Below are 25048 nucleotides of genomic sequence, written 5' to 3'. Positions count from 1 at the left end.
TGTCTCACACTCTGGATTTATCTGATTGTGCTTTTCACGATGAGATTCAGGTTAACTATTTTTTTGCAAGAATACCACAGAGGTGGGTTATGCCCTCCTCATTGCATTGTATCAGGAGACACATAATGAGGGCTTGACCCATTGTTGGTGATGCTAACTTCCATCACTTGGTTAAGGTGGTGTCTGCAAGATCTCTCCCTGGTAGAGGAAGCTCCTCCCCTTTGAAAGTGACAGCACTCCGTGGGATACTTCGGGATTCAATATGCTGAGAGTATACTGTTGCCCAACAACAACCTTTCACCCACTGGCTTTAACATCTAAAGAACAGTCTCGTGGCGCGTGACCTTGTGTCAAACATCTGAAAAATGAGGACAGTAATGGTACCGAAGGGAGGCTTGTTTTGAGGATCATGCTTGGCACACAATAAGCGCTTCACGAATGTTAGCTGGTAACACTGGATGAAGGCAAGTCTGAAAAAATGAACGGCAGGGCTGCCAGCGCAACACATCTTCCCCCACCCCACAGCAGCTCCCAGGCGGTGAGTGAAAGACGCCCTAGGGTCCCACGTGGCCACGCCCCTGCGCCCCGCCCGCCGGGGCCAGGGCGCTGGAACCCAGCGTGCAGGCCGCGCAAGGCCCCCTGGGACTAATAGAGCTGGGCGGGGCCCCGGGACTACATATCCCAGCGGCTCCCGCGCCGCAGCTTCAGCCGCTGCCGCCTCAGCCCCTCCACAGCGACGGCGGTGGCCGAGGCTGAGTCGGTGGCGGCGCCGGTGGCTGCAGGCTGAGCGGCGAGTTTCCGATTTAAAGCGGAGCAGCGAGGAAAATGGCGGCGGTCGGTGAGTGGAGATAAAGGAGGCGGCGGCGGTGGGCGAGTGGGTGGGGTGCGAGGCCGAGAGAAGAGGGCGAGTTCCCGGGGCTGCTGCGAGCCGGCGGCTTGGGCTCCGCGGAGGCGCTGAGGGGCGCACCGAGAGGGGGACGCGCTGAGACGGCTTCGGGGTGTCGGGGGCCGCCCGGCAGCCGGTGGGCGGTCCGCGGCCAGAGGAAGGGCGCCGGGGCTGGGAGAGAGCCGCTTGTGGGCCCGAGGGAGTCTCCTCGCGGAGGGGTCACCCCGAGAGTTCGAGGGGAATCCCGGGGGCCCTCTTTCCCCTCCTGTCCCGAAAGTTTTGTCTTCCTTTTGCCTCCCGCAGCCTTTGGGGCTGCTTTTCAAAGGTCCCCGCGTCCCCTCCGCCCTCTGCCTTGGCTTTTTGGCTGTTTGTTACTCGGGAGAATTGAGAGAGGAAAGCCGCACAGACCCCCACCCAGCCTCCGGGTCGTACTCAGAATCGGGTGGGATTTTGTCGCTGTGTTGCCTCCTGCACTTGGCATTTTTCATTTTTTAACATGAATTATCTGCAGAATTTCCATTTTGGGCACGGATAGGTTCTCAGTCAAAAGGCATTTTCCTACCTCTGGTGTGAAGGCTGGGAAATGGCAAGTGGGAAGTTGGTGGATTAAAATTGAGGTTTGGCCGTCTTGATTATTACATTTTTTTTTTTTCCTTTTTGGTGTGCTGTAATGATTTAAATAAACTGCCTTGCACATGCCTTCAAAAAACAAGCCGTGAGTCTTGGTGCTTCCTAGGCAGTTTGAGGGCAGCTGAGGTGGAAAAGTTAACCGAAAGCGGGGGGAGAGAGCATCGTCTCGAAATCTCACTAGCAGGGGCTCAGGATTCCAAATGGAATGACACGAAAGGTTATGAGATACACTTGAAGTTGAAAGTTTTTTTTTTGGCCCTCCCGAATGTGAAGACTTCCTTTTTGCAGTTTGTGAGCAGCGCTTCAAAGCCAGCCTGTTTTTGTTATTAAGCCAGTACTTTAAAGAAACAGGAAGGCGAGGACCAGCTGTCTCTCGCTGCAGCGGTTTTAAATGGAGTTGAACGAGATGTGTGAGTGGTAGTAGTATTGAGTAAGATTGCTGCAGCTCCTTGATTTAAATGCCTGGCCTCGGGTCCACCTGATTCCTGGCTGCAAGAAAGCTTCGGTATTTGTTGCAGCAGGTTGTTTCGAGGACGGGAGAAAATGTATGTCTCCAGTCAGTGCTACCTACAATAAACTGTTAGTGGAAACCTGTAAGTTTGTGAACTGTTGTTAAAAAAATTTTAATGTGTTGTTTCTTTAGAATAGGTTATATACTTCGTATGATACGCAACTGGAAAGACACAAAAACATTGAAAAATTAGTCTCTCTTCACTCCAAACCCTCTAATTTGCCCCTCCTCACAGGTACCAACTGTTACCAGTTTCTAGGGTACCCTTGGTCTTTGGAGTATTAATCTTAAGATTTTCATTTGAAACACACCCCTGTTGGATACCTAAAGCGGGGAAATGAACAGAAGACCATTTCGACTGTCTAAAAATGTTACTAGTATTAGAAAAGCTATTCTGAATTTATTGCTTATGTTGCCTTATCTAGTAACACCCTTAAAGAATTAACAATCTGTGGGGCTTTAGAATGAAGAACCCCGCCAGGGTTCATTGTTTGTATGTAAGCTGAATCCTCTGTTGATGACATGTAAAACCATATTGAACACTATAGTTCCTGTCGCTGGAGGTTGCTTCAGGTTCTGAATTTAAATGAGCAGTAATCTGAATTGCCTGTGATCCTAAATTATAGGGGTATTTTATGTATGACTGGAAATGACTTAATTGTCCAATCAGCATTTAAAAAAAGGCACATGCCAGCTTCTGGCATATAGAAGTGTATTCTGGAGGTGGAGATTGTGGGATTAAGTGGGAAGCTCTAGGGCAGCTATAGGAACTGTTTCTACCATAAAATAAATATTCCTTAAACTACAGGGGCTTTGAAAATACAAAACCAGCATAATCCGAGGGATTTCTGTTTTTATAAGTTTCAGAACGATTGTTTTCCATCTACTGAGAATTCATTTTTTAAAATTAAGTATTGTCAGATCTAGGTTATTAGAGATTATATCAAATAATTCTTTATTTTGGAAGTGAGTATACCGTACGTTTTTTTCACTGTGTAAGAATTCTATAAAGTACTTTTCTCCCCTCTCCCTCAAGCAAATAAGTTAGAATTCATTCAGTAAGGAGTGAGTGTACTCTTGGACCCTGAACCCTTTTTCTAGATGTGTAAATAAAAAGTAGTTCTTGAAATGATGGCCTACTAATGCCTTCTTGACTGGTCTTTTGAAATAAGCTTCTTTGCTGTCAGGGACGTGACATTAAAGATAAAAAAAAAATTAAAAAAAAAATTCAAGCCTTTGTGCATTAGTCATATGATTCTAGAATAGTTCCTTTTAACTTGAAGACTGCTATGTTTTTGAGAAGCCTTTTTAAGGAATAATTAAAAAACACAGACAGTCTCTGGGTTACAAACTTGGAACAGCTTGTACTGGCCCTTTAACGCTGTGTAAACTTGCCCTCGGTTTGGAACGACTGAGCCAGCCCCTAGGAGCAACAAATGCTTCATTACAGTCGCCTTCACTTGCTGCACGTGCAGCCTTTAAATCATTGAAAAGGCTTTGAGCCTTTTCTTGCACTAAAGTAAAGCTAAATAAGAACTGTGTGTACCTGTTCTTACTTACCTACAAATTCTTAAAGATACACTCAGGAACGGATCTTCTTCGTAACCTGTATCTTTTTAGTTTGGATAATAGGGTAAGATTAAAAAACCACCACCACCAAACTACTAGTGTCTTATCCCTAATTGGTAGTGAAAAGAAATGGCTGTAGGGTTTCTTTCTTGCATTTTTAAAGACTATATGATTTCTGAGGCCAGAGGCTGTAGAGTGCTGTTTAAAACTTTTAATTCGTTGTGAAGTTTAACATGGCTATTTTTTTTATAGCCTCCAGTGGCTGTTTGTCTATACAGCAAAACTGCCACAGTTTTATACAATTGTTACTCGGTGAATGCTAACTAGGACTAGAAAAGCAGTTGTTAACCAGGTTTCAGGAGGTACTGTAGTATCTCAGGTTAAGGCAGAGATTACTTGTGTGTACCAGTTTGGTTGAATTTGCCATACTCTGTAGTATAGAAGGAGCCCTGGTAGTGCAATGGTTAAGCGCTCGCTCGGCTGCTCAAGGTTGGTAGTTTGAATCCACCAACTGCTTCTTGGAAAACCTATGAGGCAGTTCTCCTCTCTCCTTAGAGGGTTGCTATGAGTTGGAATCAACTCGACGGGCAACAGGTTTGGTGGTATAGAATATTTTTATTGAATGATTAAAGATCTGGGAACAGGAAATTAGTATTGGAAATGTAAACTTTTCTGCTCCTCATAGTTCAACAGGTGGAAGGAAATAGGTGACTATATGTTACTTTAGATTATCAGGGATAACACTGAGATTGAGTGCTGCTGTAAAGGGTAGGCACTTTCTTCCCTTTTACTAATGCTTTTTTGGGTGGGGGAGAGGATTCTAAAATGAACACATTTCACAGTAAAAGTGGAGGAGAGGCTCTGTTGTAATAAGGTTGATTCCTTCACTTTGTTAATGTTTGCTTGGTAAATTCATTTGACTCATTGTCTTTCTGAGAGGATTTCTGGAAGAGGATGGAATTGAATTTAATCACGTTTTCCTTTCCTATCTTCGTGTGGAGAGTTGTTAAACGAGCAGGAAAATGATCAGAAGATACACAGCAGGGAGTAGAAAGGGAGACCTGCAGTGTCTAGTGGGCTGATTTATCCACAAACTGGATAATCTTCCTAGACTGCGTACTGGCCGTTCTCAACTTTGTCAACATTAACCCAGTTTGGTAGGTACCTCCAGCTTAGGTCAGTTCACAGAGGGGACAGTGATAAAGGTTTACTTAAGTAACTGTAGTAAACTGGCTTAGAGGCCTGACGAGCGAAGGGGTTTTACCTATTTAAAAGAATATTCTAAGAGCAAATGGACCAGCATTTCGTTTTTCATTAGGGATACTTGTGTCTTATTTTTATCTTTTTTGTTAATAATTTTCTTTTATGTTTTGGGGAAGGGTGTGACTTTTTTTGTCTGCTGTTCCTAGGAAGGTATTCTTCTGAGATGTTCAGTTTCCTTGCTATGAGTGGCGGTTATGAATCTTCACTTTCTGGAAACCGGGCTGACTAGATCACTTGATGATCCACGTACTGCTGAAAGGGGAGCACTGGCCTGGTAGGTAGCACATAGTAACAGATAACACGCTGCTCCTTGGGGCTCTGCCTTTGGTGGCTGTGGCTGCTGAGTTGGAGTGCTTAGATGGATAGATGGGAAAGGACTGCAGACAAGTCAGCATAATCCTCAATTAGGATAAGCCTTATCATTAATTGAATGTTGAGTGTACAGGTTAAATCCCATTATAACAAACTCCAGGGAACTAGCTAAATTATTTTGTTATACTGGGATTAGGCTTTATTGAATATTGTTTAAAATAAATTAGTCAACTGTTAGAGAGTTTTTTTTTTTTGTGTGTGTTAATATGGAAGTGTTAGAGGTTTGGGAAAATTTTTCATTTGTTGTAACAATTTGACCTTCCATTTTTAATGCTTTTTTCTGAGAAAAAGGAAAGAGCCCATGTTGAGCCGGGCAGATAATGTATTCTCACTTCTACTCCTCCCCCCACCTCCTGGCTCTGGGAGAATGTCTGAGTAGTTCATTGGTTTATTTCCACAACCAGATAGGTTTATTAGTAAGTACTACTGCCACCATTAAAATGTGGTTAGAGAAAATGGGAAATTCCCCAGGTTTTCAGGTGACTGCTGCTGGTAATTTTTCCTGCCCCCAACAGCTTCTTAAAAAAACTGAATATACTGAAAAATTTTAGTGTGAACTTCAAGTCAGTAATTGATTTAGCCCTTTCTATTCAGCCCAGCGTAGTTTGAGACCTGTAGATATCTACATGGTATTATTAAAAAAAAGTGTTGGTAATATTGTATTCTTTAACCTTAAGATACTATTCACATAAATAAGGAATTTTTCAGGAACTGAATTAATTTATGCATATGAGAAGAATATTTTTATGGTTGGCCAGAAATATACTTCTTTCTTTCTGTCTATACTATTAGATTTGTGTTTGCCAAACTTCAGGTGTGTATATACCATATTCATGTACAAGGCTGGTTTGTACCCAATCATGATTGGGTCCAGCAAGACATTTTTGAAGTCATTCTTTTAAACAGATGTTCCATGAAGGAGGGAACATCTGAAAGAGGGAATTTCAAAGCAACCCAAGCAGTGTTTTGAAAGTTCTCAAGTCTTAAGAATAATGACTGACTAGTAGGCATTTTTTTTTTTAGTAGGCAGGAAGCCTGCAGTTGTATTGTGGTAGTGTTCCTTCATCTCACGCCTTTGAGAACTTCAGTACAAAAGAGGAGAAGGCATGGGGAGGGGGAAGAAAGGGTTTTAACAACAACAAAAAAGGGCGGGGGGAGGTTTAGAGTAAATATTTTTTTGCCCTTCTGTTTAAATGAAATCTAAAACCAAACTGTTATCACATTGAGTTGAAAAGAAATATTTGCTTATTATACTCTAAATGTCCTAAACTGACATTTTTATGAATGAGTTAGTTGCTGTTGGTGGAAAAACAGCATGGTCATATGCTCAGTTTCAAATCAGAACTTTAATCAAAGGATAGCTACACATGTGAAAACCTTTAAATATTTTCCCCCTTTTGGTACCTGTTCGGTATCATTTGTTAGCTTTGAGAAGAATACTTATCACTGAAACACTGAGAATAACTTATCAGCTATCATAAGCTTTGGGCAAATCAGTCTCTAGGTCTGTTTTTTCATTTATAAAAGAAAAGGGGTGGACTATGTTGTCTTCCAAGATTCCTTCTGTGGAAATTCTGTGTAGTTAAGGAATCATATGGATACGTAGAATGGCCTTTTATTTAAATTTTATTGGCAAAGCACTGAGTGGATTAATGTATTCATACCAGATAATGATGTGAGGTCAGATGAAGCTTTCGGTGCTGATTCATCATAAAGAGCTTGGGAGCAGAATGACTTTGAACTACCAAATTCACCAGACTATGTGCTATAACCTACCTCTATATAAGCAGGCAAAAACTGTGTTGAATCTTCTCAGCCCTCCTTCTGGTGTGAGAAAACAAAGTAATATTTTCTTTACTCTCAGAGAATCTGTCATCAGTAAAATGAATTATCGACTTTAAGTTGCCCTGTAGAGCAGTTGTATCAGCTTGATGATTTTGTTTCCAGATTGTATTTTGGCAGCTTTATTTGAAAGTGTTTTACAGGATTACCCACTATTTTCTTCAACACATTGTGTCTTTAGTCTGCATCCATCCAAGATCCATCCAAGCTCATCTTTCTTTTTTTTTTTTTATCTGCTTGGTGGTGGTTGTATTTTATGACAATACGTTTTCTCCAGCCGGTTGGGTTACACTGGGATCAGAGCAAGTATTTGGCTGCATTTAGGAAAACCCGACTGTACACACATGTATCCACTGGAGGGTCAGTGATTTCTTCTTGTAATAAGAGAAGAGAGGACTATTACTGTACTAGGTTTTTAAAATCGCTTTATCAGGAATCAATAAAACAGAGTTCAGGAAGCTGCTTTTATTAAGGCACTGTGGAGTTAAAAAGGTTTCTGCTGTCCAAGTGCACAGAATCAGTCAGGCTCTCACATCGCTTCAGTACAGGGCAGTCTGTGATTAAGCCCATTTTGTGTATGCAGATCACAGAAGTTTAGAGGAGGAAAGGAACTACTTCTGACAGGTGATCAGGGCAGGACTTTGAAGAATAAGTAAGATTTTAATATGAAGAGAGCACATAAAATATACACAGCAAAGCATTCAACAATTACTACATGTACAAATTCACTGACATGGATTACATTCTTCAAGTCGTACTATTATTCTCACACTGCTTTTTTCCCAATTGTTCCTCCCCCGTTGACATCAACTCACTGCAACATCAGCTTCCCATCAAACCTTTTCAGTTGCTGTTGTCAGTTTTGATCCCATATGGATAGTTCATTAAGAGCACATTTCTTGTTGGTGGGAGTAATTAGTAAGACCTAACCAAAACCTGTTGCTGTGGAGTCCATTCCGACTCCTAGCGACCCTATAGGACAGGGTAGAACTGCCCCACAGGGTTTCCAAGGAGTGGCTGGTGGATTTGAACCGCCGGCCTTTTGGTTAACAGCCATACCTCTTAGCCACTATGCTACCGGGGCTCCATTATTAGCAACGGCAGCAAGCAAAAACCAAACCCATTGCTGACTCATGGTGACACCACGTGTTTCAGAGTAGCACTATGCTCAACAGAATTTTCAATGGCTTTAATAATATTAAGGAAGTAAATTGCCAGGTCTTTCTTTCCTGGTGCTGCTGACTGGATTCAAACTGCCAACCTGTGGTTAGTAGCAAACTGATTGTGCCACTTGGGGACCTAGTAAGGGCACAGAATTAGGAAATTGCATGACTCGATCATTTAAATATTCAGTGAATGTTGAGTGATAAGTGTTTCGCTAGAATGCTACCGATGCATTTTTCTTAAATGTATTTTCTTTACAATTCTTAAAACTCTAGGTCAGACCTTTTACTTTGTTTCTGAATCAGTCTCTAATGTTTCCTTAGTCCTTCTGTATACTTTTGGCAGTTGAATTTTATTAAAAACCATTTTGATCACATTTTTGATTAAAGACCTATAGGGTACAGTCCTTATTACAGTTTTATAATCAGTTATTCCAACTTTGTTTCAATCATGCTAATTTTTTATTAAAAACCATTTTGATCACATTTTTGTTTAAAGACCTATAGGGTACAGTCCTTATTACAGTTTTATAATCAGTTATTCCAACTTTGTTTCAATCATGCTAATTTTTTATTAAAAACCATTTTGATCACATTTTTGTTTAAAGACCTATAGGGTACAGTCCTTATTACAGTTTTATAATCAGTTATTCCAACTTTGTTTCAATCATGCTAATTTTTTCTATCTTTTCACTCTTACTATCTAAACCAAAAAAAGAAAAAGAAAAAAAAAAAAAAGCAAAAACCCAAACCCTTTGCTGTCAAGTTGATTCCAACTCATTCTGACCTTACAGGACAGAGTATAACTGCCCCACAGAGTTTCCAAGGAGGGCCTGGTACCTTCAAACTGCTGGCCTTTTGGTTAGCAGCCATAGCACTTACCAGTGCGGCGCCAGGGTTTCCCCTTGTTATCTAGTCTGGTCATTAAGGTCCAGCTCAGATCCAATCACATTTAAGTAAACTCCTACTACTGAAAGTGCAATTCTCATTTCCTGATGTGAGTCTGATATTATCTGTTCATATGCATGTGAGTCAGTATTTATCTGTTGGTAGGGAGGATTCAAATGGTCTGTTCCTTGAAGGTAGGGGCCATTTCTTCAATCAGGTTTTAAACCCTGTGTCCTTTCAGTTACATTCATCTTAGCTCCCCTTCCCCCAAATACTTGCTGCTTGGATTTGAAGGTTTCTAGTTTTTTTTTTTTTAGTGTTTAACTTTAGCCAGGGTGGTGCAACGGTTAAGTGCTTGGCTGCTAACCAAAAGAAAGGTCGGCAGTTTGAACCCACCAGCTGCTCCAGCTGCTACAGGGGAGAAAGATGTGGCAGTTTGGTTCCCTAAAGATTACAGCCTTGGAAACCTATGGGGCAGTTCTGCTTTGTCCTATAGGGTCACTGTGGTCGGAATTGACTCGAAAGCAATGGGTAGAGTTGAACTCCAAAGTCAGTTTTTCTACCTGGAAGTTGAAATAAAATTAGAGTCCTAGGGGTTTTCTTAAGGAGTCTTGGTGGCCCAGCTGCTAATGGGAAAGTTGGTGGTTCGAACCTGCCAGCTGTTCCTCAGGAGAAAAGACCTGGCGCTCTGCTCCCATAAACATTACAGCCTAGGAAACCCTATGGGGCTGTTCTACTCCGTCCTGTAGGGTCGTTATGCGTTGGAATCAATTCGACTGTGAAGAAGGATTTGTTTGGGACCTATGTCTCCCTCATAGAATTTTTCCAGGTAAGTCATGTCTGGTACTTAGAGTATATCATATATTTCCTAGTTGTCCTAGGACTGAACAGTCCTGCAAAGTGTTCATATTATTTTTTATTCTTTACTAGTATTCTTTAAAGAATTGTGTTAAGTATTGTTGGCATTAAAAAAATCCTTTTGTGATCTAACCAGAAAAGCCCATTGCTGTCCAGTTGATTCCGACTCATAGTGACCCTAGAGGACAGGGTAGAATTGCCCTGTAAGAGTTATGAAGGAGCACCTGGTAGATTTGAACTGCCAACGTATTGGTTAGCAGCCGTAGCACTTAACCAGGGGTTCCCTTTGTGATCTAGGAGTTTATATTCTAGTTGATAAGTATAATTGAAAAAAACAATTGTAGTAGCAAAGATAAGTGGTTCAGAAGTCCAGAAGGGATTGTTAAGGGAAACTTTATGGAGGAGATGGAATCCATCTTTCATTTTGTAGTGTTCAGGCGTATACATGGTAAAGTCTAAGTAGTACAAACAGGCGTACAGTGAAAACGTAAAGCTGCCTCCTACCCCAGGTATTGGGTGTTTACAACTCTTCTTCCCAGGGGCTACTACTGTTGAAGAATGTTCTGTACATATGTTCATGTAGGAATCTCTCTTCCATTTGTTTTTCCCTATTTTCTCCCCCTTTTTATTTTTTAAGTGGGAGCACAGTGGGCTGCCACTATTTTCACTTAGCAAAAGAACTTGGAGATCTTTCTTTACTTCTTTTTTTTTTTTTTTAAATTGTGGTAAAATGTATATAACAAAAAGTTTGCCTTTTTTAACCATTTTTAAGTAGACAACTCTTTGAGATTAATTACATTCACCATGCTGTGCTCCCGTCAACACTACCCATTTCCAAGTGTTTTTCATCACTCTAAATAGAAAGTCAGTGCCCCTTCAGCAATAGCTCCCTGTTTTCCCCATCGCCTAGCCCCTGCTGTTTTGAAATGACAGAAGGTCAGATCTTTGGCCAAACATAAGAATAAAGGTATGGCAAGCGGATCTACCTCATATTTTTAAAAAGCTGCATAGTATTCCATTGTACAAATGGATTTGACATATTACTCCTCATTGCTATTTCCAATCATTACGATTTTGTATGGTGCTGCGGTGAACTGTGTATAGATCTGTATGCTGGTGTAAGTATATCTTAGTACAAAAATTTAGGAAGTAGAATTTCTGAATCAAAGGAAATGTATATATAAAACTTTAATGGCTCTTTCCTAGTTGTCTCCAAAAAAATTATATTCAGTTTATAGTCTCACCAGTTCAGTGGACAGCCTATTTTATCCCTTCCCGTTGCTTGACTGCGTGAACACTTGAAACTGGTCAGTGTTCTTCATCGTCTAAGTTAGAAGCTAAACTCCTTTTCATAATCTGACTCTAATCCATATCTCCAGCATCATCTCCTTAATTTTATTATGTTTTATACTTCAGTAGCTATTAAGTAAGGCCTTGCTTTGCCTTCCATTCCCTTATCCCCAGTAAAATTCCCTTTCCTGTGTTCTACTTGATATTTTGTTCATATTTTTAAGTACATATAATAATCAGAGCTACCATTTATTGGGTGGCTGTGTTAAGTACTGTGTGCTTAATGTCCATTTTCTCATTTAATAGTCTTGAGTTTTTCAGACTTGTTGGCAGCAGAGCCTTTTTTTCAAATAAAAGGTACAGAACCCCATTCAAAATAGAAAAGGTGATTCTATTATCACAAGGATTTCGTTTTACTTGGATACACAATCAACGCCTGTGGAAGCAGCAGTCAGGAAATCAAATGACACATTATATCTGGCAAATCTGCTTCGAAAGACCTTAAAGTGTTAAAAAGTAAAGATGTCACCCTGAAGACTTAAGGTGTGCCTGACCTAAGCTGTGGTGTTCTCAATTGCGTCATATGCATGCGAAAGCTGGACAATGAATAAGGAAGACTGAAGAAGAATTAATGCCTTTGAATTATGGTGTTGGTGAAGAATATTGAGTATATACCACGGACTGCCAAAAGAACAAACCTGTCTTGGAAGAAGTACAGCCAGAATGCTTCTTGGAAGCAAGGATGTCGACACTTAGTCTCAGATACTTTCGGCATATTGTCATAAGGGACTAGTCCCTAGAGAAGGACATCGTGCTTGGTAAAATGGGAGGTCAGCGAAGAGAGGGAGACCTTCAATGAGCTGGATCGACACAGTGATTGCAACAATGGGCTCAAGCATAACGATTGTGAGCAGTGTTTTGTTTGGTTGTGTATAGTGTCACTATGGGTTGGAACTGACTCGACGGCACTTATCAACAGCAACGTTATTATAAATTTATCTTCTAAGTTGAAATCGATAATGCTTACAGTTATAAAGGCAGTGGAAATGAGACTGTTGTGTTGAATGTAAAATTTGAAATTAAGAGCTATTGTGGACCTAAATCCGTTTCTGTCTCTAGTTTATTTTTGCACTTTTTTCCTCTGTGGTATCAAGAAGATCCTGACTCATATAGAGATAGAATTGTAAATGGCCTCAGTTAAAAATTTTTGGAATATGTATCAAGTACACATGGGACAAATCCAAAGGCACAAAAAAGGGATACAGTGAAAAGTAAGTCACCCTTCCTCAGTTCTTTCCTCATCACCTCCTTCATCCCCTGCTCGGAGGCAATCACTGTTACTCTAGCCTAGCCATATACATGCATATACACGCATATACTTAAAAGCTTTTAAGCTTAATGCATTTCTTCCACATTTTTTGATAAACATTATATTGGAAACCCTGATGGCATAGTGGTTAAGTGCTGCGGCTGCTAACCAAAAGGTTGGCAGTTCGAATCCACCAGGTGCTCCTTGAAAATTCTATGGGGCAGTTCTACTCTGTCCTATAGGGTTGCTATGAGTGAGACTTGACGTGACTGGGTTTGGTTTTTTTTGGTGGGGCTATATTGAACATTACACCCATCCTGGGCAGTGTGTAAGTATAGCCCAATGAATTTTTATAAAATGAAAATACCTATGTAACTGGCACTAAGAAACCATATCCTGGACTGTATATACTTTTCAAATGGCCTTGTGGAAAGTTTTATTATCAGTATTTACGGCTCCCTAATTCTTCTTAAAAGCAAGGATGGCGAGACTGCATCTCATGCTTAGGAGGGATCAGTCCCCGGAGTCTCAGACCATTAAGTCTGATCTTTTTATGAAATCTGCACTCCACTGTTCTGCTCCATCAGGAATTCTCTGTCATGTTCCCTGTCAGTGCAGGCACCATCTAGTTCTTCCAGTCTCAGGCTGATGTAGTCTCTGGTTTATGTGGCCCTTTCTGTCTCTCGAGCTCATATTTATCTTAGGTTTTGGTGTTCTTCATTCTCCTTTGTTCCACGTGGGTTGAGACCCCTTGATGCAACTTTGATGGCCGCTTGCTAGCGTTGAAGACCCCAGACGCCACTCACCAAAGTGGGATGCAGAACGTTTTCTTAATATATTTTCTTATGCCAGCTGACCTAGATGTCCACTGAAACCATGGTCTCCAGACACCCGTCCCTACTGCTCTGGCCTTCAAAGTGTTCACTTGTATTTAGAAAACTTATTTGCTTTTGGTTTAGTCCAGTAGTGCTGACCTCTCCTGTATTGTGTATCGTCTTTCCCTTCACCTAAAATAGTTCTTGTCTACTGCCTAATTAATGAATACCCCTCTCCATCCCCCTGCCCCGTAACCATCAAAGAATATTTTCTTCTGTGTTTAAACTTTTCCTTCAATTCTTATGGTAGTGTTCTCATACGATATTTGTCCTTTTGCTGCTGACTAATTTCACTCAGCATGATGCATTCCAAATTCCTCCATGCTATGAGATGTTTCAGTTTTGGATTCATCATTGTTCTTAATCGTTGCGTAGTGTTCCATTGTGAATATACCATAATTGATGTATCCTTTCACTGTTAATGGGCACCTTGGTTGTTTCCATCTTTCTGCTGTTGTTAACAGTGCTGCAGTAAACATGGGTGTGTATATATCTGTTCTTGTGAAGGCTTTTATTTCTCTAGGCATATCAAATATTTTGTGTTTAAAAAGCCCTTTCACGTTTTCTTCTAGTGCTCTTATGGTTTCTTTGTATGCAACACACACACACACACACACACACACACACACACACACACACACACTGTCTGTCTGCAGTATCAGGATATCAGAAGTTATTGAGGTGGTAATCTCCAATACATTTTTCCTTTTAGGGTCTTTAAAAGTGTTTTAAATGTACCCATATTACATTTGAGTATACATTTTTTATTTAAAAAAAAAAACTGCTTTATTGAGATACATGTAATAAAGCTATGATTTGTTGAGTGCTTATATTAAATACTGTGTCATTTTATATGTGCAGTTTGAGTTTTGACAAATGTAAACAGTTGCATTACCACCACCACATTCAAAACAGCGAAACATTCCTGTCACCCCAGAAGGTTTCTTCTTGCCCATGTGCCAATCGTTAACATTTTGTGGCCCCAGGCAACTACTGACCTGTTTTCTATCACTATAGTGTGTTTTTTTCCTTACCTTTTTGCAGCTTTATTGAGGTATAATTGACATAACAGTAAATAGCATATATTTAAAGTGTATACTTTGAGTTTTAATATATGTATACAGTTGTGAATCCATCATCACAATTACCGTAATGAAAATACCCATCACTTCCAAAAGTTTCCTGTATCTCTTTGTAATTCACCCCTCCTCCCCGATCTGCTTTGTGTCACTATATTAACCTTGCGTTTTCTTAGAATTTTATGTAAATAGAATCATACAACTGTAATTTTTAGGGGTGGGGGAGTCTAACTTCTTTCAGTGTAGTTATTTTGAGATTCATCATGCTGCATATATCAGTAGATTAATTCTTTTTATTGCTTACCATTATTCCACTGTATAGATATACCACAATTTGTTTATCCGTTTACCCACTGATGGACATTGAGGTGGTTTCCATTTTTGGCTATCAGAAATATAGCCTCCATGTACTTCCGTGTACAGGCTTAGTGTGGACATACGCTTTTATTTTTCTTGGATAAATACCGAGGAATGAAATGGGTTGGCTGGGTTCTATGCTAAGTGTATGTTTAACATTGAAAAATTTTAAGAAACTGACAAACTGTTTCTTAAATTGGCTGTACCATTTTGCATTTCTCCCAGCAGTGCCTGGTAGTTACAGACTGTTCCACAATTCCACCAAGATTTAGGTCAGTAATTCTAATGTTAGTCAGTCCTTTGGGTATGTAGTGGTATCTCATTGTGGTTTTAATTTGGAGTTTCCCTAATGATAAATGATGTTTAGCATCTTTTCATATGCTTATTTGCCATTGGTAATATATATTTTGGTGTAGTATCTGTTCATATCTTTTGACCATTTTTTAAATTGGGTGTTTTATCAAAATGTAACAGTATATACATTCTAGATACAAATCCTTTTTTGGAGATTTATTTTGCAAATATTTTGAGTCTGTGTCTTTTTAATTGTAATAATTTTCTAAGAGCAAAAGTTTTTAATTTTATTGCAGTCCAGTTTACTCATTTTTTTTCTCTTATATAGTTTATGCTTTTTCATGTTGCATTTAGCAAACCTGCCAAACCTGAGGTCATTAATATTTTCTTTTATGTTTTTTTCTAGTGGTTTTATAGTTTTAGCTGTTAAATTTAGGTCTGATCCGTTTTGAGTTAATTTTTGTCTATGGTATAAGGCAAGAGTTGAGGTTCATTTTTTTGGTATGTGGCTATCCATTTGTCTAAAACCATTTGTTGAAAAACTCATCCATTCTAGAGACCATGGTTTCAGGGGACATCTTAGGTCAACCGGCATAACGAAGTTTATTAAGAAAATGTTCTGCATCTCACTTTGGTGAGTGGCGTCTGGGGTCTTAAACGCTAGCAGGCAGCCATCCAAGATGTATCAGTTTGTCCCAACCCACCTGGAGCAGAGGAGGATACCAAACACATAAGGAAGATACTAGCCCAAGAAACAAAAAGGGCCACATAAACCAGAGAGATTCCATTAGCCTGAGACCAGAAGAACTAGATGGTACCCAGCTACCACCAGTGACGGCCCTGACAGGGAACACAACAGAGAGTCCCTGACGAAGCAGGAAAAAAGATCCTAGTAAAAAGACCAGATTTAATGGTCTGAGTCTGGAGGAACCCCAGAAGACATGACCCCTGAACTCTCTGTTAACCCAGAACTAAAACCATTCCCGAAGCCAACCCTTCAGACAAGAATTAGCTGAACTGTAAGACATAAAATGATACTTGTGAAGAGTGTGCTTCTTAGTTCAAGTAGATACATGAGACTAAATGAGCAGCTTTTGTCCAGAGGTGAGATTACGAGGCAGAAAGGGACAGGAGCTGGTTGAACAGGCACAGGAAATCTGGGGTGGAAAGGAGGAGTGTACTGACGTATTATAGGGAGAGCAACTAGGGTCACATAACAATATGTGTATAAATTTTTTGTATGAAAAACTAACTTGAGCTGTAAACTTTCACTTAAAGCACAATTAAAGGCAAAAAAAAATGAAAACCTTATGCATTGCCTATTAAATTGCCTTGGCACCTTTGTTGAAAATCAGTGAACCATGTATGTATGAGTTTATTTTTAGAGTCTCTTCTGCTCTATGGATTTATATGTTTGTATTTACCCTAGTACCGTACTGTCTTTTTTTTTTATCTTGAGCATTTTATTGCTTAGGTGAAACGTTACAGAGCAAATTAGTTTGAATGTATGTATGAATTCAACAATTCATACATAACTCGTTTCATAACATTGTTCCAAAACCCTGAATGTGTCAGTATTCTCCCCACTTCTTCCTTGGATTCCCCATGTCCATTTGTGCAGCTTTCCTAGTACCATACTGTTTTGATTATTGAAGCTTGAAATCAGATAGTGTAAATCCTCCAACTTTGTTCTTCTTAAAATTTTTTTGGCTATTAAAGGTCTTTTGGATTTCCACGTAAGTACCAAAATAATTTGTTAATTTCTGCAAAATTTCCGTTGGCATTTTGATTGTGATTGCATTGACTCAGTTGGTCAATATGGGGAGAATTGACATCTTAATAATATTTCATCTTCTGATCCATGAATACATAATGTATTTCTCCATTATTTTATCCATGTCTATCTAATTATCTTTCTCTCAGTACTGATAACTACATGGTATAGTTACCAGTGTGCGATCTTACACAGCTTTTGTCAAATTTATCACTAAGTATTCTATATTTTTTAGTGTGATTTTAAGTATCACTGGTTTTAAAATTTCAATTTCCAGTAGTTTGTTGGTAGTATATAGAAATAGAATTGATTTTTGTATATTCACCTAATATCTTGTAACCTTGCTTGACTTGTTTATGAATTTTAGAAGCTTTTGTGTAGTTTGCTTAAGATAGTCTACTTAGATGCTCTTTTTGTCTGTGAATATTGACCATTTTATTTTTTCCTTTTCAATCAGTGTACATTTTCATGCTTTATTGCACTGGCTAGTGCTTCTAATTGAATGGTCTTCTTTGCCTTGTTTAAAATCTTCAGGGTAGCATTTAATCTTTCACCATTAAGAAAAATGTTAGTTATAGGTTTGCTGATCTGTGTTGTATCGATATAGCTTTGCCTTTTCTAGAATTCCACAAAAATGAAATCCTGTAGTATGTCAGGCTTCTTTAGCTTGGCCTTAATACTTTAAGAATTATCCTATCAATGTTATTTACATGTATCAACAATTCATTTGTTTTTATTGCTGAGTAATATTCCATTGTAGAGATATACTACAGTTTATTTACCAGCTGAGTGTTGTTCGTGTCATTTCTAGTTTTTTTTCCTTGGGGGAGGGGGCTATTATGGATAGAGATGCTGTGCACATTTGAATACAGGTCTTAGTGTGAACATATGGTTTCATTTTCTTAGACAAACACATAGGAGATAGAATTGCTGTATCATATGGTAAGTGTATATTTAAGAAATTGTGAATCTGCTTACCTAAGTGGTTGTACCATTTTGTCAGTTTGTCACATTGTCGTATTGTGGTGGCTTGCGTGTTGCTGTGACGTTGGAACCTATGCCACCAGTATTTCAAATACCAGCTGGATCACTCACGATGGACAGGTTTCAGCAGAGCTTCTAGACCAAGAGTAGGAAGAAGGACCTGGCAATCAACTTGTAAAAAAAAAAATTGGTGAGTGAAAACCTTATGAATAGCAGCGGAACATTGTTTGATCTGGTGCTAGAAGATGAGCCCTTCAGGTTGGAAGGCACTTACAATACAACTGGGGAAGAGCTGCCTCCTCAAAGTAGAGTCAACCTTAATGACATGGATGGAGTCAAGCTTTCAGGACCTTCATGTGCACAACTCAAAATGGGAAGAAACAGCTGCAAATGTCTGTTAATTGGCATGTGGAATGTATAAAGTATGAATCAAGGAAAATTGGAAGTTGTCAAAAATGAAATGGAACGCTTGAAGATAGATATATCCTAGGCATTAGTAAACTGAAATGGACTGGTATTGGCCATTTTGAAGCAGATAGTCATATGGTCTACTATGCTGGGAATGACAAATTGAAGAGGAACGGCATCTCATTCACTGTCAGACAGAACACTTCAAGATCTATCCTGAGGTAACAACGTTGTCAGTGATAGCTTAATATCCATGTACAAGGAAGATCAGTTAGTAGGACTATTACTTAAATTTACACACCAACCACTAATGCCAAAGATGAAGAAATTGAAGAATGTTGCCAATTTCTGCAGTCTGAAATTGATCAAACATGCAATCCTGATGTATTGGTAATTTTACGAGCGACTGGATGCAAGAGTTGGAAACAAAGAGGAAGGTTCTTTTTTTAAAATTTTTTATTGTGCTTTAAGTGAAAGTTCACAAATCAAGTTAGACTCTCATACAAAAATTTATAAACTCCTTGCTATATACTCCTAATTGCTCTCCCCCTAATGAGACAGCAAACTCCTTCCCTCTATTTCTTTTTGTGTCCGTTCGGCCAGCTTCTGACACTCTCTACTCTCTCATCTCCCCTTCAGACAGGAGATGCCAACATAGTCTCATTTGTCTACTTGATCCAAGAAACCTCATTCTTCACCAGCATCATTGTCTATCCCATAGTCTAGCCCAATCCATGTCTGAAGAGTTAGCTTTAGGAATGGTTCCTGTCTTGGGCTAACAGAAGGTCTGGGGACCAGGACCTCTGGGATCATTCTACTCTTACTCAGACCATTAAGTCTGGTCTTTTTATGAGAATTTGGGGTCTGCATCCCACTGCCCTCCTGCTCCCTCAGGGGCTCTTTGTTGTGTTCCCTGTCAGGATAGTCATCGGTTGTAGCCGGGCACCATCTAGTTCTTCTGGTCTCAGGCTGATGTAGTCTCTGGTTTATGGGGCGCTCTTTCTCTTGGGCTTATAAGTACCCTGTGTCTTTGGCGCTCTTCGTTCTCCTTTGCCCCAGGCAGGTTGAGACCAATTGACGCATCTTAGATGGCTGCTTGTGGCGTTTAAGACCCCAGACTCCACTCTCAAAGTGGGATGCAGAATGTTTAAGAAGGCGGTTCTCGGTGGTAGAAACTACATGAGAGATCGCATGATAGAAATTTGCAAGACCAATGATCTGCTCATTGCAAATACCTTTTTTTACAAACATAAATTGTGACTAGACAAAGGTGGAATACACAGAAGTCAAATTGACTACGTCTATGGAAAGAGATGATGGAGAAGCTCAATATCATCAGTCAGAACAAGGCTTGGGCTGACTGTGGAACAAACTGTCAGTTGCTCATATGCAGGATCAAGTTGAAGCTAAAGAAAATTAGAGCAAGTCCAGGAGAGCCAAAGTATGACCTTGAGTATACCCAACTGAATTTAGAAACCGTGTCAAGAATAGATCTGATGCATTGAACACTAATGTGCCCGGAGACCGGAGAAGTTGTGGAATGACATAAAGGACATCATACATGAAGAAAGCAAAAGGGCTTTAAAAAGACAGGAAAGAAAGAAAAGACCAAAATGGATTTCGGAAGAGATTCAAACTTGCTCTTCTTGAATGTAGATTAGTTAAAGGGAATGGAAGACATGATGAAGTAAAAGAGTTGAACAGAAGATTTCATAGGGCTGCTGGAGAAGACAAAGTAAAGTATTGAAATGTACAAAAGACCTGGAGTTTGAAAACCAAAAGAACATGCTCTTGGCATTTCTTAAGCTGAAAGAAGTGAAGTCTTTCATAGTACAGATATTAATTGGTGATCAGTAATTTGGTAGTACAGATATTAATTGGTGATCAGTAATTTGGTAGTACAGATATTAATTGGTGATCAGTAATGTCTCTGTACTAATGCCAGGTTCTTGGTCAGATGTATATTTTGGGAAAGTGTTTTAAAGCTTGAGTAACAGTTATGCAAACATGTATTATAGATCCCATTTCTTAATGCATATAAATGGAAAGAAAAATGGAAACTGTTAATCTGGGGCAGATCAGTTTTTAAGCATAAGTTATTTTCTATTATGTTTAACTAAGTCATTTTAAAATTAAAACGTATGGTCTGGAACTTTAAATCCTTATTTTTTTTATCTCTTTAATAAAAATGAAGTAATAAATCCTCATCTATTTCCTAATTTATTATTACATCAGATATATTGGTCTGGTACAATCCTAATCAAAAGGTGTAGAAAACCTGTCTTAAAAACACTGAATCTTGTCTGTGAGCTTTTGTCATTGTTCTTTCTTTAACCCTCATTGAAAAACCCAGTCTTTATGGCTTACCTCCCTTAGTATAGAATGAATTCATTTCTCACCAAGTTATATTATTACATTATCTTGTCTTTTCATGGTTTCCATGCTTACCTTTTCTACTGAGCATATCAGCCTTTGAATGCTTGCACTGTAAGCTAATGAGAAAATACTGGGTTCACATTGTGCTCTTCGTCGCATTTAGTATTAAAGTATTGTAACCTTAAATAACCTGAGTATCTCCCTGGACACTTTTTTTTTTTCCTTCTTACTCAGGAAGGATAACATTCACCTCAGTTTACTTATTAAACTCCTCACTCTAGTTTGAAGATAAATAATTTCTTTTCTGTCTGAATTTATTCTTTCTGTCATGCTGGAATTTTGGAACATTTTGCAATTTACATTTAAGAAGGCTAGTTAAAAAAAAAATTGGTGGAAATTTCCAGCTTAAAAAAAAAAAAAATCCAACTACTGGTCTAATAACGGCTTTGCAGGAAGAAAGAAATATGAAAAAGAACCGCAGACGTTCTGGATGTCAGCCTGTGAAATTTTCCACTGTTTCCCATAGTAACATGCAGGCATGCTTCTGCTGCTGGTACTCAGTGCGACTGCAGCTGCCCTCCGAGTGGGGTGTGAAGCTGCCCTCTCAGTGACAGAGTGGCATCTGACCAGCTTTTAGGGAACAGGGCGTAAATTCACATCTCTGAGGTCCTGTATGTTTGATATCTGCCTGAGTAGTGTGGCCATAAACACTGAATTTATAAATTTATTAAAAAAAAAATTCTATAAATCCTAGCTGTTTGTTTTAAGTGAATTTTTATTTTTATTTTAGTGGATTTGTTGTGAATCTGGGATTAAATATGTACACTAATTCTTTTAGTTACACTCTACAAAATTTTTATAGAATTTTAATGCTGTATCAGAATGCTCGGAAAATTAGAACAAATTTTTAAAGGATTTGTATAAGGTCAATATTAATTTGGTATGTGTGTTTCAAGAAGCATTTTAACCTCATTTCAGGTTTCTGTTAATTTTTCAAAAGGCCTGTAGGCTTTATATTAAACCTCATAATTGTGTTATTTGGCTTTTTTAGATTTAAAGGCAGACAACATTATGTTTTCATAATGACTGTGGTCCAAGTTTTCCAGTCCTGAGAATTGGAAGAGCAGAATGATGAAGAATTAATTACAAACACAGCATAATCTCCTACTTCTACCTTCTTTCATGACAACTGCCCAACAGTGGTGTTAGGGAATGAGATTATTGAGAAGCTCAAGCTTTATAAATTAACCTTTTAAACTGTTAATGCAGTTCTGCAGTGAGCAGCTTGAGGGTTTAAGGTAATGCATCAGATGTACGCATCTTTGTATGTTTTAACACTCTCAAGTCATTTCATTTACATATTGGAAGTAAAGGCATATTAAATACTATTTTTCAGGACTGTTAGGTTTTACGCTGGAAACCCTGGTGTCGTAGTGTTTAAGTGCTACGGCTGCTAACCAACGGGTCGGCAGTTCAGATCTACCAGGCGCTCCTTGGAAACTTTGTGGGGCAGTTCTACTCTGTCCTATAGGGTCGCTATGAGTCGGAATCGACTCGGCGGCACTGGGTTTGGTTTTTGGTTAGGTTTTATATTTGAACAAAAACAGTGTTAGAACAATGGTCTCCGCCCTTTCCGTGTGATGTGCTCCTCCCATGTAGTCTCATCCATCCTCCTGACCTTTCCTGTGTCTGTAACTCTGTTCCTGTCCTTTCCATACACTTCCCTCTCACCCTCATCCTATCTTTGTTGTATCTATTCCCTCTCAGCCTAACTTTCCTCTAGCCCACAACTTTTTTTTTTTCCTTGTCAACTTCCCCATCCTTCAAGTCCCTACTTTTCCTAGTTGCTTACTGTTCACCAGACCTTTTCCTTGTCTTTGGAAGGCTTCTTTGCTCCAAATGAATTCTCTGCTCCTATCAGATCCTTCCCCTGTCCCCAGAACACACACATCCTCATACCCTCCACAATTCCTTAACCCTCCTGCCTGCTTCTGGGCTTTAATTTATTCCATGAAGACTTACTGAGGCAGCCATGCCATGCGGAAGGCTATTCTTTAGCTCTTACAGGAATACAGTAGTGACCAGAATGGCTGTGGGAAAAAAATAAAGCAGTGTAAGGGAACTGGGGTGGGGTGGGGGAAAAAGAGAGTGTGTATGTGTTGGGAGGCTTGCATTTTAGGTGGATAGTCACCTAAGTTTAGTTGAGAAAGTAACATTTGAGGAAAGAGTCCAGGGAGTAAGCGGAGTGAATATAAGGGGGTATGACGGGGTGAGCCTTCTGTGCAGAGTGAACAGTCAGTGCAGAGGCCCCTTTGGTAGGAGTGTTCTTGAAGAACAGCAAGGTAGTCAGTGTGAATGGTGCACAGTGAACAAAGGGGTAAGTAGTAAGAGAAGAAATCTGAGAGTAACGGTGGCGCTAGGTTTGGGTAGGGCTTTGTGGACAATTGTAAGGACTTCAGCCTTTACTTGGTGAGCAATTGGGGAACCACTGCAGGTTTTTTATTTTATTTTTGGTTCTTCCAAAAAGATCATCCTGTGATCATTGGTTTTTTTTTTTTTTCCTCTCCAATTAAAGCGTTTTTTTCTTCCTGATTATAATAGTAATTTATTCATGTGGAAAATATGAAAAATACAGGGAAGTACAAAGAAGAAAATAGATTATCATCCATTATTAAAGCTTTTGTGTATATCTTTCCAGTTTTTTTTTTTTTTTGTGCTTGTATATACACACACACACAAGCACATGCACTGTAAGGTTTTAGCAGATAAAAAGTAAACTGAATTCAGTTTTAAAGAGATCCCTCTAGCTCCTTTGTGAAGTGTAGCCTATAGGAGGGCACAGGAAGAAGCAGGGAGAGATCTACTAGAAGGTTATTGTAGTAATCCACATAAGAGATAATCTTCGCTCAGACCATTCTGGTGCAGTAGAGGTGATAAGAAGTGGCCAGATTCTGTACTATTTGAAGACAGAGGCAACAAGATTCTGTGATGGGATTCCATGTGGGGACAGAGAAGGAGAGAGAAGAATCAACGGTGACTCAAGTTTTTGGCCTGAGCAGCTAGAAACCTTTGGTTTCAATTTTCTTTCTTGTCGAACTACCCACTGGGGTTCAGTGCTGGCTCTGTCCTTGATGTGTTCTTCCTGTTCATTTGAACTCGTGATTCTTTTTTTTTTTTTTAATTGTGCGTTAGGTGAAAGTTTACAGCTCAAGTTAATGTCTTGTACAAAAACTTACACACATATTGTTATGTGACACTAGGTGGAATCCCTATAATGCGTCAGCACACTCCCCCTTTCCACTCCGGGTTTCCTGTGTCCGTCCAACCAGCTCCTGTCCCTTTCTGCCTTCTCCTCCTGCCTCTGGACAGGAGCTGCCCATTTAGTCTTGTGTATCTTCTTAAATTAAGAAGCACAGTCTTCACGAGTATTATTTTATATTTTATAGTCCAGTCTAATCTTTGAAGAGTTGGCTCTGGGAATGATTTTAGTTCTGGGTTAACAGAGAATCTGCATAATGCCTTTCAGATTCATCCATGTTGTGAGATATTTCATGGAGTCACCATTGTACTTTATCATTGCATAGTACTCCATTGTGTGTATATACCATAATTTATTTATACATTTGTCTGTTGATGGATACCTAGGTTGTTTATGTCTTTTTGCTACTGTGAATAGTGCTGCAGTGAACATGGGTGTGCATGTATGTTTGTGATTCTTTCACGAAGCTTCTTTGTCTGTATTGCCCAGCTTGACACTTGGTACCCACCACAAGATGCTGTATGTAATTAATTGCTCTGCTTTCTAGAAGAGCTGTATGTCTCACCAAATTTATTTAATCAAAATTATTATTCCTGTTTTTCAAAGAATGTAATATGTTTTATTACCAGAAACTAAAGATAATATGTCCCTCTTTTTTTTTTTTTAATTTTTATTTAATTCAAACTTTTAGTATCTGTTCTGGCTGTTTTACGTTTCTCAGACTTAAATTTCGAACAGTAAAAAGCTTCATGCCTGCTTCTAGGACTTCACTTTGCATTTTGATCAGGTTTGCACGAATGGTTTGCCTCAGTAGTGTTGTATTTTATTATCTCTCTTGGCTGGTTTAGTATTTTCAATCTTGGGGACAATTTGTGGACCCAGTTTTGAATTTTGACATTTCCTTTCTTGAGCCTGGGACATCAGAGAGATGTGTTACTAGAACATCAACTTTGTGAGGAGTGGGAGTTACATATTTTGTTTACTGGTTTATTCTTAGTGCCCAGAATAATAGCAAGCACATAATAGGTGGTCAGGTATTTGTTGGATGCGTTTAGAGCAGC

The 25048-nt window shown here is 39.3% G+C and overlaps 1 protein-coding gene across 11 annotated transcripts in view; it reads left to right on the top strand.

Moving 5' to 3' along the window:
* The first annotated feature begins 687 nt into the window (after positions 1-687).
* The window catches only part of NCOA3 (nuclear receptor coactivator 3), a 126875-nt gene continuing 102514 nt past the window's right edge, over positions 688-25048 (top strand). For 9 of the 11 annotated variants that reach the window (XM_049869883.1, XM_049869888.1, XM_049869887.1 and 6 more), the window contains exon 1: positions 688-838. The gene's annotated coding sequence lies outside the window, so the exon portion shown is untranslated. Of the gene's footprint in view, positions 839-5005; positions 5134-25048 lie in introns of all 11 variants that reach the window. The other 2 variants (XM_049869882.1, XM_049869878.1) reach the window with 1 other exon arrangement.

Source organism: Elephas maximus, chromosome 25 (genome assembly GCF_024166365.1).
Source record: "Elephas maximus indicus isolate mEleMax1 chromosome 25, mEleMax1 primary haplotype, whole genome shotgun sequence".
In the NCBI taxonomy this organism is placed as follows: domain Eukaryota; kingdom Metazoa; phylum Chordata; class Mammalia; order Proboscidea; family Elephantidae; genus Elephas; species Elephas maximus.
The sequence above is the reverse complement of the archived record's forward strand: the minus strand, read 5'-3'. Positions and strand labels throughout refer to the sequence as shown.